The sequence below is a fragment of the Pyxicephalus adspersus genome, chromosome 5 (genome assembly GCF_032062135.1).
Source record: "Pyxicephalus adspersus chromosome 5, UCB_Pads_2.0, whole genome shotgun sequence".
NCBI classification, from domain to species: Eukaryota; Metazoa; Chordata; class Amphibia; order Anura; family Pyxicephalidae; genus Pyxicephalus; species Pyxicephalus adspersus.
The window spans coordinates 138,539,458-138,554,619 of NC_092862.1; the positions used below are offsets into that span (position 1 = coordinate 138,539,458).

Here is a 15,162-nt window from a genome sequence, read left to right on the forward strand (position 1 = left end):
TTTATTGGACAGTCCATAACACATAATACTGCTGTATCACCTATCTGATCCAATATTATTGTCTTATTACTAGCCACACACAAAAAGAATCAACACAATTTACTTGTACAGTTATATTGGACAATTGATACTTTACACACACAAAAATAATTATTTGTGATACAACTGTTTGCTTGCCTTATATAATCAAGTTAAATGTCAATACATGGATTGTTTTTTGTATACAGTTGCACTTTGATGTCTACAAGTCCCCTGAGGAAGCCAAATAGGGCGAAACGCTTCGGGACACGATATTTACTTGCCTTTCCCATTCAGCTCATGCGCACCTAGGAATCAATGACTAATATTTACACTTTATTCCACTGAAAATTAAGTGGCAACATTTTATTTATTTATTGATATGTGTACTATTGTGAATTGTAAAATTGTACATGCTTTATCCATATGGATTAATACATTGCAGCATTCAAAAGTACCCTGTCTTTGTCCTTCTCTCATTTAAATTATGGGGGTTGCAAATGACAGACTGATACAGACAGTGACACAGGAGGAGGAGAGCACCTTGCACGAAAGAGCTTACAATCTACGAGGTGGGGGGAAGAATCTGCTACAGAACAATGTTAAGAATTTTGCTTTCACAAAGTATCTTTGAAGCTGAATACTCACAAAAAAACAAAAGATTTTCAACTATTCATGGTAATAGTGCCATTAACTGGAAAAAATAAACATTACTGCAGGGTGTTTACAACACTCGCCCATATGCAGTAACTTGGAGACACAGACTTTGGTGATTTATTATCTGAGAGGTGAACAGGTGATAACCCAAAACAAGAAATATAAAGAAACGCGAGAAAATAATGAAAGGAAAATATGTCATTGAGTTGATAAAAGGCAAGTGACATAAAACACACAGCTCTGAAAGTTTAGGATGTTTATAACACCAAGATCAAGATTTCAAAGTCAGGCTGATGCCTCAGGATACAGCTGAAGAGGCTAAGACAGATCAAGGAATTAGAAAGATTAAATGATTTGGAGTAATTCTATTTGAAGCCACGCTAAAGTGTTAGAGTTAGTGTCAGATGGCAAGAGTTAGAGCAGGCATCTTCGCTTCTTTTAAGCTTTAAAGGCCTTCTAACAGGTGGCATGCAATGTATTTAGTCTGCTAATAAAGAAAACCTTTACTAAGTATTATTTGATTCCTAAATGATGAAAACATAAACCCAATATAGTCAGATTATATCCATGACTGTGAGAAAAAGGCGGTGGAACGAGTGGGGATAGGATCTCAACCCAGGGATTTGGATTGTTGTATACATATCATAGCACACAGGGGCAGTTTTATACAAAATGGGACAGTCAGCTCTCTGCACCCCTGAATTTTGTCACTTGGAGTGCTGGGCAGTTGCCCCGTTTGCCCTACTTTGAAACCAGTCCTTATAATACCCTAGGATTCAGGTTACCCGGATGCTTTGGAAATGTGCCCGTAATTTGTGCTGCCATTCATGGAATAGCTGTTTTTTTTTTTATCTTAGTTCAGGTTAGCTTCAGGATTAGATTTAGGGATACCTTAAAGGGCTAGTATAGTAAAAAAAATATTGTTTTGCATTCTTGTAACTCTGTGATATGTGATAAAGCAGTAATGATAATATGACCTATATCTATTCCTAGTTCACATGTCTTTATATTTTTCTCAGGTTTTCCTGCATTTATACATCAACATGCAGCGCTTAACAAAGTCCATAGTCACCTCACTGAGTCTCCTTTCAGAGGGGCTCACAATCCAATGGCCCCTAAAATATATCATTAACACATTCTAATGCCTTTTTTTTGGGGGGGGGGGGGTTCCTTACTGATATGTTTTTGAGGTGTAGAAGGTATTTGGAAAGCCTGGAGGAAATTCATGGGGAGTTTTCTTTCTGAAAATATAAGTTACCAAAATATATTATAACATAAAAATGTACTAGCACTTTTTATTCTGTGTCCTCTTAATTTCAGAGAATGTGTATTGTTTTATTTTTTTCATTATTAATATTATTCTCAAGGCATAAAATGTGCATTCTAACGGATATGCTAAAAAACCCATTTTAAGCCTTGTTCCCACTATGTGCAATGTAGTTCACTACACTTTACAGTGTCCAATATGCAGGGACATCAGACATCAAGAGAAATGTCTGATGTTCTCACTTGTGCATTGTGCTGCAGTATATTTTGCCAATGTTCTGCTGCATGCATTACTTTCCGTTTTTGTGTGCTGCCCTATTCAGTGTAATGAATGTGGTTAGCAATGTATCAGACAGCCATGCAGGTGGCTGTGGTATGATTCAATGCACTTTCTTATAGTGGGAACAAAGCTTTAGACTTCCTTCTTCTTTGCAGTTATTATTATTATACAGTATTTATATAGCGCCATCATATTACGCAGAGCTGTACAAAGTCCAAAGCCGTGTCACTAACTGTCCCTCAAAGGAGCTCACAGTCCAATGTCCCTACCATAGTCATTTGTCATTAATGTAGTCTAGGGTCAATTTTTTTTAGGGGGAAGCCAATTAACCTTACTGCTTTTGGGATGTGGGAGGAAACCCGGGAAACCCACACAGACACAGGGGGAACCTGCAAACTCCATGCAGATAATATCCTAGCTGGCAATCGAACCTGGGACCTAGCGCTGCAAAGGCCGGAGTGCTAACCCCTGAGCCACCGTGTTGTCTACCAGTTAAAAACAAGTAAAGCTTGTGCCAGAAAAACAATGTGTCAAGGCTGGCGAACAACTGCAGCATATATGTCTCTTTTTAATCTGGGCAGCACAGTGGCTCAGTGGTTAACACTCTGGCACTTGGATTCCCCCCTAAAATGATCTTAGACTGTGTTGAAGACAATTGACTATGGTAGGGACATTAGATTGTGAGCCCCTTTGAGGGACAGTTAGTGACATGACTATCAACTTTGTAAAGCGCTACATAATATGATGGCGCTATGTAAATACAGTGTGATAATTATCTTGCCTATAGTTTTACTTTGAATCTTAGTGCACCATAGAATTGGGTATATATACATAGCCATACACCTGCACAGAAGTAAATTTTTGCTGTGTCCCCAGCAGCTCTTTTAAATTACAGACACATCAGCTGGGATTCATCAGTCCCATTAGGCCCTGATTGCTTGATTTGTCGTGAAGCAGCAGAACATGAGAGCCAAGTGTTACCAGCCACGAGTAACATCACAGTCTGTAATGTACACAACCCCTAATGGCTGCAGTCTGAGTGGTCAGGACGAGCCTCTCATGCTCTGAAATACCTTTTAAAAGACCAGGATGAAAGGTCCCCTTCATAGATATAATTACACACAGGCTGTGTAGGCATCAGCACATAAACTCATCATTCCCTACCCCCAACCTAACAGGAAAGAGCACAGCCAGTCTACAGTGCACTATTTTCCAGGACCTAAATTTGGTTTGAAAGTTTTGGGTATATCTATGAGACTTTAACATTCTTTTATACTTGATTTTCCATAAATGTATGAGATTGTATAAAATTCTTCTCAGCTAGTATTTTCAGAAGAAGATTGTAGCTTCTTTATTTCTCTCCTGACAGGTTCACTTTAGGCCCCCAATCAATTTACCAATATAAATGGAAACCATATATACACTATATGCTATATAGCCAAAACATGTGGGCATCCCTCCAAATTAATAAGGTCCTGTGTTTTCGATAAAAAGTTTTCCTATTACTGCAGCATAGAAGGACATTTTAGACCACTGACTATTTCCAACCTTGTACCAACAGTTTGTATTTTCTGTTTCTGCACCCTTGTGCTCAAAACCAGCTCCTAAAAGATCTGGGACCTGATTAATTAAATCGCTTCAAGGCTGGAGAGGATACACTTTCATCAGGGAAGCTGGGTGATCCAGACCTGGATTTGATTTCTTAAAATGAATTTGCTATTTGTTAGCAAATGTTTTCAATCATGGACCAGATGCATTCCAGGTTTGCTGGATCACCTATCTTCACTGATGAAAGTGTATCCTCTCCAGCCTTGGAGAACTTTATTAAATCAGGCCCATCGTGTTACCAGTTTGGTGTAGAGAACTTGAGTGAGCTATACAGAGCCCCGCTCATAAATGTTCCGAAGACCTTTGGAATGAATTGGAACAGCATTAGTAAGCCAAGTCTTCTTATCCAACATTTCCTGACCTCACAGATTTTCTTTTGGATGGATAAGCCCGATTTCCCACAAACACACTCAAAAAATTAGCTTGGTACCATCAGCTCTGTTTTGCAGCCCCTTTGGTCTAACCATTTTTAAAGTGAAACTCCAAATAATCCCATAAACAGATGCATTTAAAAAATTGAATTAGGGTCTGCATAAGAAGCAAATGGGGAGTGAAGATGTGGTCACAAAAGGTTTACTTTTTTATTCGTTTTATGAAATGTGAATGAAAGTTTGCATGACAAACAAACCGAGATCCACCCAAAGCAGTGCAAGACCTTAAATTTGGCAAATGTCACAAAAAACTGGTAAATTATATAAAAAAAGCATCGACTTTTAATAAATAAAGATTGAAATTTGTTGTCACAAGACATAATTCACATCATAGTTAGTATATGCATACATGATCCTGCAGTAATATTAGACAAGAATGAGGAAAATTGTACTGTATAAAACTGTATTTAATTAAAGTTTATTTTACATAATTTACCAATCTTTGTGACATTTGCCAAACTTAAATCCCTGCACAACTTTGGGTGGATCTCTGTTTGTCATGCAAATTTTTATTTACATTTATTACATTTTCTATAAATAAGTAAACCTTTTGTGACCACATATTCACTCCCCATTTGCTTCTTATGCAGACCCTGACTCCATTTTTTACATGACTGTTTATGGGATTTAGTGAGGTCTATAGTTGGTTTGTACTATAGTTAGTTGTGGTTCAGGGTTCTCTACGCATATTGTGGACCAAAAAATCACTTCCTTAGGAAAAACAGATCATGAATCAACTGCTGGGAAATTGATGAAACACAACCAATATCACTGCCCATCAGTGCACTGGGCAAGAGGACCCTCGGAAGGGGCACCATGATGTTATATTGCCCACAAAGAATTGCTGAATAATAAGAGAGAGCATATTAAGGAATTACTTCAAATGGTGTCAGAATATACATTGCACCTCAACAATATTATCACATAATAAATCTATCATGGATCCTAAATCTGCTTTTATGAATCTGCTATTCAAATAATGTATTGTCATTTATGTATGAACCATTGGGGCATTGTTTTACATTGTTGCTGTTCCTCTATAGTATTTAGGCCTTAGATTTTATTCCTAGTGACATGGCCTGAGTATGTGGGTCAGGAAAGTAAGAATAAACTCAGAAGTTATTGTAAACCTTCTTGGTTTGGGCTCTTATTTAGGCCAGTCAGCAAAATAGCAATGGAAATTTATTCAGAGGTAGAAATAATAACTTTCAAAAGAGCAAGAAAAAGTCTTCAGTGTTTTTAGTTGTAGTGCAATCCTTTCAGTTAAATTCTTTGGCTACTATACTACAATTTGGTCCTATATTGATACTAAGGGCAGAACCAAAGCACACAATGTAACTCACGTACGTGTTGGTCATGAAGATTTTGGCAGAGGCTGTAACTCTGTAGGAAGGTGTGGATCTGAGGAATGAGCACTGGGATTGGAAGGTATTAATTCACCTTTTTTTACAGGCAGCTCTTTAGACTTTGACTTTGGAAAGCAACAGATTCACTTCTAAAATATGATCAAATGTTCCAAATCCCACTGCATTTTGCATTTACCACCTCAAAATATTTGTAGGTATGTGTGAAATACCTGCAGTCATTGGAGGTGAAGTAGTGGGGTTACAAGACACAGGTCGTGTGACCGTGTGATGATCGGGTCACCTAAAAGTATCAAAGTATCCGAAGTTGTTTGTTGTAAATATAGTCAACTAGGTCTACTTTTTCCTGCTTTGCTGGTGTTGGTGTTTTCATCCCTATTGTTAAATTCTCTATAATGTACCCTGCATTTACAGTTAAAGTGTGCCTAAAGTGTGCATATCCCAAACTGTTTTTTTTTTTTTTTTGGAGGTAAATGATTACCCCCCTCCCCCCAGGTTCAAGCATTCAATAGTCATCTGATTTAGCACATTTTGCTTTTTTGTGATTTAAATAAGCTTTAAAAAGCAAAATGATTGTCATTTCTTAATATTGGTAGAAAACATTTTATCCTCAAGACTGTTGGAGTCCCAAAATTTCACAAAAAAGACTTGGTCTACCAGTAGAGGGTGATGCTGCACTGTGCTTGTAAAGAAATTTAGGAACATAAACATGCAGGCATGTGTAATATGTAATGTGCAATTGTAACAAGAACGGGGGGGGGGGGGGGGGGGGGCACACATGTTTTTAAACCGTCATCATATCACTGGGAGCTCCTGTGATCTCCCCACTGTCTCTGGTTTGGAACCAGATCCCCATGACCATTTGAAATCATATCCCACTCTTCCTCCTTAGTTATTCCGCTTTTTGGTCTGCTATGTAGACCTCTATAAGAATGTATTGTCGACCATTATTAAAAGTGTTCACTACACCAAACATATTTTATACCAGAAAGCCACATAAATGCCTTTCAGTTTTGATGTTTGCTGGCAGACTTTGTTTAAGTTTTAGGGGCAACTTTGCTTTTAAATTCTTCCAATTTTAACACACTTCAAGCTTATTGAGAGGTTTTCAAAAATACAATGTAAACATATAACACTATAACTCACATAAATTACAAATAACAAGGATACAGTTCTATTTTAGTAGCAAAATTTGTATATGATTTACCATATTCCAATTTTAGTAGCAATCCAAAATAAACATACAAAAATACAATTCAGTGGGGGCAGAATGGAAAATACAGAAATACTTGTTTGAGCCTTTTTAAAAAAAAAGTATGGGCGAATGTCAGCCTAACTCGCCATAAAGAAAAAAAAATACCTTTCTTCTTCTAAAGGCAGTTGTCTCTTTTCCGACGCGTTTCGCTGTGTGCTTTCCTCAGGGGAGGTAAACAAATTAGTTTGTAATGCAATATAACAGAAATAATATATTACACTTTGTAATCCATAACATTTGCATAATATATAATTCATAATACATTAGCAATACAGTAAAATAAAATAACAAAATGGATTTAGAACTGGTGGAGCCAAGTTGGGGTGAATAATCGCCAATACAAACCATAACACCTAGTGGTGTGGACGTACATATAGCTATAGATAAAATTTTCCATCTTGCCCGGAGTTCAGCTTCGGCTGTATTTTCTCCCTGGAGTTCAACCTTAAGAAAAACACAAACATTTATATGGCTGCAACGTGGGATATAAACTCAATTTTATTTTTTGAAGGCTAAGCATTCTTTATTTTAATCTGATGTTTAGTCCAGCAGCCCTGAGCATTTTCCAAACAATTCTTGTTTCGTTGACCTACTTAGTAATCCAAGCTGCCCTGAATGGATGCTTCTCTGTAGCTTCATTATCATAATTTCCCCTCTGCACAAGCTTGTCTTTCAAAAACAGCCATTCATGAGGATCCAAAAAATTTTACACTTCCAATTTTCCAATTGACCTTGCCAGTTAGTGCCTGACCCAGTGTCAGAGTCTGAAAACAGAGGCTTTGCTCTGGTCGGTGTTGGCAGCTGGGGTGCAGCTTGATCCTAAACAGAAACTTGTCACCTTCCTCGCTGGCTGATTATTCCACTTTCCTTAGAGAGTATCAGGCTGGCTGCTGATTACAAACATTTCCAAACTGGTTTTACATACGTGCAGCTTCCAGCTTTACATTTCACTACTTTTCATATGTTTTACTAATAAAATTCTATAGAATAATACCAGTTTATACACAACGCAGCAAATTTGTTATGCAGTAACAATGCAACTTTATATCATACTATTGGACTAATGTTACACCCCACACCCGACTAACTGATGCCATGCAAAAAAAAAGAATTAAAAAACTTATTCTAAAAACTATTTTTACTTACCTAAAGCTATGGTCACATTCTTCTGTCTCACCCACCCAACTGCCTGCCTAACATGAACTTTTTTTTACCTGTCCATGGTAAAGCCCAGTCCTTTTCTTAATGGACCAGATGGTGACATCAGGGTCATAAAGAGACTGTAACAAAACCGAGATATTGGTGCCCAGGTTCAAGACATCTTGTGAATTAATTGTGTGTATATATATATATATATATATATATATATATATATATATATGGGGTGCTAAAAAGTTCCTGGCTTTGCCCCTTTCCACATGAAATAGAAAAATGAGTGTGGGGGCATATGAAAGCCTAATATCTTAGTATGTAACTGTGCAAATACCAGGTCTTTGTGATTCTTAAAAAAGTTTTTTCTTTTAGTGAGAAGCTGTGATGGCAGAGGCACAAGTAAGTTTCATGTCATTGGAGTTACGGGCCATCATGATGTTTTTGTTTCTCCAGGGAAAGGAAGGACACTTCACCCCCAGTGTTTGTGATATCTCAGTGTGAATGTCCTTGCTGACTTTCCCTGGAGAAACAAAAACTTCATTACATATATATATATATATATATATATATATATATATATTGCAGAATTTGGGCTATGGAAAAAATATTGATATGTTCTTGTTCTATTGATGTTTTTACCAGTTTGTTATGTAGTGTTTGTAACACAAACACTACATAAAAATATATATAACTGAATTATTTTAATGCCAGTATTTTGCTATCATAAAGGGACTGGTCAGTTGCAGTAGCATTGTCATTCAACCTGGTGGTGGATTTAGGTATATATAATCTTGTGGAATGGGTTATAGAGAAATGGAATGAAGAGTTGGTGGTTTGGCATTTTGTCTGGAGATGGTCTTTAAGATGAATATATATGGTGCTTACCCTCTACGGAAGTCTCATATATATATTTCTAATGCTCTATAGGAGACCTACATACTTTTCATTGGAAACACCTGTATAAATTTGGAGGGTGTCCACATACTTTAAGCCATATAGACCATCCTTTACCCTCATGACTTAACCTCCTCAGCGGTTCATTTCTTTCCGGTTTTATATGTATAAAAGCGGTACATTGTTTTTCATGAAAATTTATATTACAGTATAATATAAAAGTATGAGTATAATAAAGTTTGAAACACAAAATCATGTAAAAAACAATAAATTACGCATCATACTCATATTATTATATATACTGTAAAATAAATGTTCTTGAAAACATGGTATTGCTTTTACACATAAAAATCAAATGTATTGCATTCAATACAGTTATTTTGTATTGAATGCAATACAAATGGACCCATAGACACACCCATAGACATCACCGGGGAACTCCCCAGTGACTCATCGGATGCAGAAGCAGGAAGAAGAAAGAATACGGAGATCACAGCGCTGGATGGCGCTGGACGCCGGCGTATCAGGTAAGGCTCTATTTACTGTTACCTTCCCATAGGTTTCCATACCCCCAGTGTGACTCCGGGTTACCACTTTTAGCAACTTTTTTCTACCCCGAGTCACACTCGGGGTTACCTCTAGGGAGGTTAATTTTCACAAATGTTCCAGCAATGGGCCTTATATGTTCAAGCTCTCCAAGACTGGAGAGGATACATTTTCATCAGTGAAGTTGGGTGATCCAGCAAACCTGCAATGGATCTGGTTTAGGACTGAAAACATTTGCTAGTAAATAGCAAATTACTTTGTAGAAATCTTTTCCAGGTTTGCTGTATCACCCAGCTTTACTGATGAAATGTATCCTGTCCAGCCTTGGAGAGCTTTAATAAATCAAGCCCAATGTAATTTCACCTATCAGCGATAGGAAACCTTTCCCATTGAAGCTCATTGTTAGAACAAGGCCCTCCCTGGGATCCAGACTATTTCATTCCAAGTGCATCCATGTATTTCTAACTGTAACAAGAATGAAACATCTCCTACTTTTGTAAACACAAAAAGTAAACTAGTAGCAAGGACTGGTGAAAGCTATAACTGCAATAACAGCAATAAAGTGCAGCCATTACAGATTGACAGGACTTTTAAAAGAACTCTTGGATATGACATGTGCATTGAGCCTCTGCTAAAATGTCACAGGAGATTGGTGTATAGGTTATATAACCTTGGAAACGTGACAAGATAATGTCTGTCCATTTCCAGACAACCTGTTTATTTCAGTAAATTATAAAGGCAAGATCAGTAATAAGCACTTTATTCTCCCATAACTTTTACACAGAAATGTCTGAGATTGACATATTTCGAAATACACACGTCAGTGTGCAATCACCGCGGACATGACAGCACTTAAAACGACCGGTAAGGAATACAATACCTAGTAAAGTTGTTTCCCTGACATGTTAATTGAAGGTTTATCAAAATTACAAGACAAACAGGAGGCGGCAGCAAATTTTTCCAACAATACCTAAATTTAAGTTAAAAAGTAGCTGGCGTTGCGTGCTACAGACGGTTATTACATAGTTAATGACACCATGAGGGCTAGCTGATCGCCGTGAGATGGTGATCAGACCTGCAGACATCTGTGCATGAGCATTTGTTTTCGGGTGTATTTACTTATGGTTTGGTTTCTGGTGCAAAAATATAGAGAGAACACAGGGATTACTAAAGCTCAGATTCTCCAATATAGTTCGAACTAAATATCAGATGCCAGCCCCAGATTAATTGTACAACATGAAGAGGTTAGAGGCCAAAAAAGGGCTTTTTGGCAAATAAAAATAGGTTTTTACTTCTGAAAGTTACCAAATAAATACAGAAAGTAACATTTGTCCTATTGCTAGAATTTAGGATGGTCGTCTCTTTTGCCTGACACGTTTAGCCTTATGGCTTCTTCACAGGTTATTTTTTAGAAACTCTTATTTATGGAAGATGAAGAGATAAAAAGCTAGCCAAGAGTGTGGCTGCTGCCAAACTCTCCTTCATACACTACTTTGCAAACTCCTTTTGTTCAAGAAAAAATCCCCTATCATCCACTGGAACAATAAACATTTACCGTTCAAGGGTTACCAAGTTGCACCTGGCCATTTATGCCAGGTATAGTTTAAAACAACTGCTATTACTACCACTACTTCTCTCTGATCCTAACTTAAAACAACTGCCACTACTACACCACAATATCCCTCCATTAGGATTTTTATCTCTCCATCCATAAATAAAAGTCTCTAACAAATCACTGAAGAAGCCACAAGGTGACATGCTTCAGTTAAAAGAGACAACCGTCTTCAATTCTACACAATTTATAGCTGTGTGATGTCTAGCAATAGCCCAAATGTTACTTTCTGTATGTATTTGGTAACTTTCAGAAATAAAAACCTATTTTTATTTGCCAAAATGCCCCATATTTTGCCTCTTTCCTCTACATGTCAAAAATAAAGATAGCCTAGTTGGCTTCCCAGTAATTCATTAGAGCAGGGAAGAAATGTATCTGTGGCAGAAGTGGACAGTAAGGTACAGATAATAATATCTTTTCCTTTGGAAGGGGGGTTTGCAAACCCTGAAATAAAATATAAGGAAACGGACAGGGTTTTATGGCAAAGAAATTATATTAAACGTGAATTTTCAAATAGAAATCTGTGTCAATATACAACTGATATTTAAAGTATATATATAGGTACTACCTCACTCCTGGAGGTCTAATGTAGAACATTTCGCAATTTTGAACTGATGTACTAATACTATATATCTATTGCAACATCTAGAGTATTCACAAGTATATACATTGAGCAACGTTAAGTGTAGCACCTCCCCTGAGGAAGCCCAAGGCGGGTGAAACGCGTCAGGTAACAAGGCTTCGTAAAAAAAAACAAGGCATCTCATGTATTCTCTGCATATACTACTTGGCTGAACGCTCATCTATATGATGAAAAAAAGGACTTTTTCACCAATTAGGTGATCTCTGTCCAGTCAATTAGGTACAGTACCTCCAGGAGTGAGGTAGTACCATATATATACCGTAAATACCAATTGTATATTGACACAGATTTGTATTTGGAAATTCACGTTTAACATAATTTCTTTGCCAAAAAACCCTGTCTGTTTACTTCTACAATACTGCTTACTGCTGCCCACTGTCAAATGTACAGACGTTGGTTCTTTAAGAACCAGAGCTGTGGTGTGAGTGACTGGCAAGTTGTCAGCTGTGGGGAGCTGCACAGGACCATTCAATCCTCAAGCAGGTCAAGCAGCTTGAACTGCCCAAGGATGGCCAAATGTTTAACACAGTATAAAGAATGTCACATCCTTGGTTATTGATCGAGGTGATGGGAGGACTTCCGTTACATCAATGATCTAAACACTCCTGGAATGATGCATAGGAATTTGGAGGACATAGGTGCCCAATTTCCAGTCTGCAGGTGCATACTGAGGCTCAGAAGGTGGCTTGGCTGGGAGATGCTCTGGTCATAAAGATAAATGGAGGATGTCACCAACTTGCAGGGTTGCGGAAGTCAGGACAGAAGACAGGGTTCATATTAAAGCAGCAACTAGAAAATGCCGTCCAAGAAGCTTAGGTAAACAACTGTGGAGACAGACATAAAGATTTGTACTCGGGCATTAGTCGGGGTCACATTGGTGAATCAATGGAAGTAATTATTAGTCAGGACTAGGAACCAGGTTATTAATAAGATAGGAGAGAAAATCAAGTCCAGAGCAGGCTGGGTAAGCCACAGTTAGGCAGCAGAGAGAACGAGTCCAGTAGCCAAGCCAGGCCAGCAACAGTTGAGCAGAATAGAAATAGGTCCAAAGACAAGCTGATTAGGCAAACAAGGTCAGGTTACTCAGATCACATGAGAATAATTGATACTATCCATAAAATTATTGTATCAATTCTTATAATTAAATAGGTGTTCTAGCAACAGTGTAGAGAATGTGCCTGTGCTTACATGGTCATGCTCTTACACAAACACACATGCACACACAAGTGGCTGAGAATGATGGCTGGAGAAAATACACTTTCATCAGTGATGATCCAGAAAACCTGCAATGGATTTCTTAAAAGTTTTTTCCTAGCAAATGTTTTCAACCCTGAACCAGATTAATTTCAGGTTTGCTGGATCTCCCAGCTTTACTGATAAAAAAAGCTTTATTAAATCAGCCCCAAAGGTTGTGAGACCGTCCTGATGATTGATCCTCATAAGAATATTGTTTACACACCAACCCCTACTAGACATTTAAAAAAAAAACAGTTAAAAAAAAAAAACTTCTAACAACTCGAGAAATGAAACTGTCAATAAAATGTACTTTCTCTTTAACAAGCTGCCTGTGTATATCAATGAGTACAGTGAGACTTAATGCAATATAGAACATTGTCTGTCTTTCAACACAGTTGTTCATTATTAATTTTTAAAGCATAAACCCAATAAAATCTATCCCAAGGCGTCTACCAGTAGAGCGGTTATGGGATTGCAGTACACTGTGTGAGTAAAGAATGTTCCCTGGTACTGGGTCATAGTTGCTAACAACAATATATAATTCCCAGAGACGCTATGACACAGAGCCAGGCTATCTATGGCTGTCTGCTTTGATGTCTCAGAATGCCATGGAGACATCATTAATATATGACATGAATCACCAGTGTTGTACCTTGTTAGTCAGTGAGGAAAGTAAATGTGAAAGCAAATGTGGAGTTGAATTGTTACACTTATTGGCTAGGGGATAGTTCACTTAGCTTAGTAAATGAGATAAAGCTGTGCTCAGTGCTCCGTTCATGTGCAAGGAATCCTGTTTATTAGATTACCTTGGATATGATTAGGTATTTTTTGCAAGGTGAGCTATCAATAAATTTACTTAACTAAGTGAATTTTTCCTTTAATGGTGATAATTCAGCTTAGTAAGTGAACAACCTTCATTTCTTTAGTAAATCATCCCTATAGAGTAGTTGTTTAGCATGGGAGAACAAGGGTGATCCAGCAAACCTGGAATAAATTTCTTTACATGTCACTTTGCTATTATTTGGCAAATGTTTTCAATCCTGGATCAAATTTATTCCGTTTTACTGTATCATCCAGGTTTACCCTGGATAATCTTTTCAGTCTTGGGGAGCTTTAGTAAATTAGGCTCCTGCTGTCACACTGATCTCTTCCTCGCTAAAGCGCAGGTGCCTCTCTCCTGCACTTGTGGACAGTTCTGAACCTGGGCACATCTGCTCTTCTGATACAAACCATCAGAAAAGCAGATGGGGGTAATTTTTTCTATGTTGTGTGTTATATCTAAGTTCTGCACTCTGTAATCTCTTACACACTTCTAGCTTCCTTATTTGCTTGTTATGCACACTTGCAAACTGTAGGTTATACGTGTTTTGTTCCTTGCAGGGGTCAGGACAACAAAAGGCACAAAACACACTCTGTGTCTTATGTTCTCCTGACCCCTGCACCTTGGACTTTGTGCATTTCTGACCCTTGCGCTCTGCACATTATGCACTTCTGAACTGCACTCTCTGCTTTACACTCTCTGAATCCCTGCATTATGCATCCCCTGTATTGATTGCATTATGCACTCCTGAGCACTGTGTAATATGCCCTTATGACCCCTGTGTGTGTGTACTACATACTCCTCAGATCTGCCCTTTGTGTGGTATGCACTCTAGGGCCCTCCAATACATAAACTATGTTGTACATGCCATACCCCTGAAGTGAACTGTAAGTATGCAGTGTTCAACCCAGAACCTTTTTTAAACTGGGTGGGAAGAAATTGAAGGCGGGTGTTAGCCCCTGCATTGTGACCCAACTGTTCAGTAACCACCCAAAAACAGCCGGGTGCTGCACCCAGCTAAAAAAGCTGGGGAGAACACTGGTAATACATTTTATACTCTTGACCCCTGAACTCCTCATCCTATATTGTACATTACATTCTCCTGGCTGAATAGTTTATTGTCTCAACAATTGCTGTGAGCAAAGAAGGCAATTAAGTTTTTTTTTTTAAAGAAGAACTATAGGCTAGCTAAAAATATAAAAATTATGCAGCATCACTAGGTAATGTCAATTTTATAAGTTTTATTTGTTATGTATACTAGAAAAAATATCTTTCTGAATCCTGTTTTCCTCTTTCCATTTTCTATGTAGCAGAACTGCTTTCCTTTTCCTGTTTGATTAGATTATAAATTGTAGTGATAAGTGTTGTTCTAGCTATACT

General features: G+C 37.7%; 1 protein-coding gene across 11 annotated transcripts in view; it reads left to right on the forward strand.

Moving 5' to 3' along the window:
* DYNC1I1 (dynein cytoplasmic 1 intermediate chain 1) overlaps nucleotides 1–15,162 on the forward strand; it is a 237,304-nt gene that overhangs the window by 78,564 nt on the left and 143,578 nt on the right. The gene's annotated exons all lie outside the window — the stretch shown is intronic.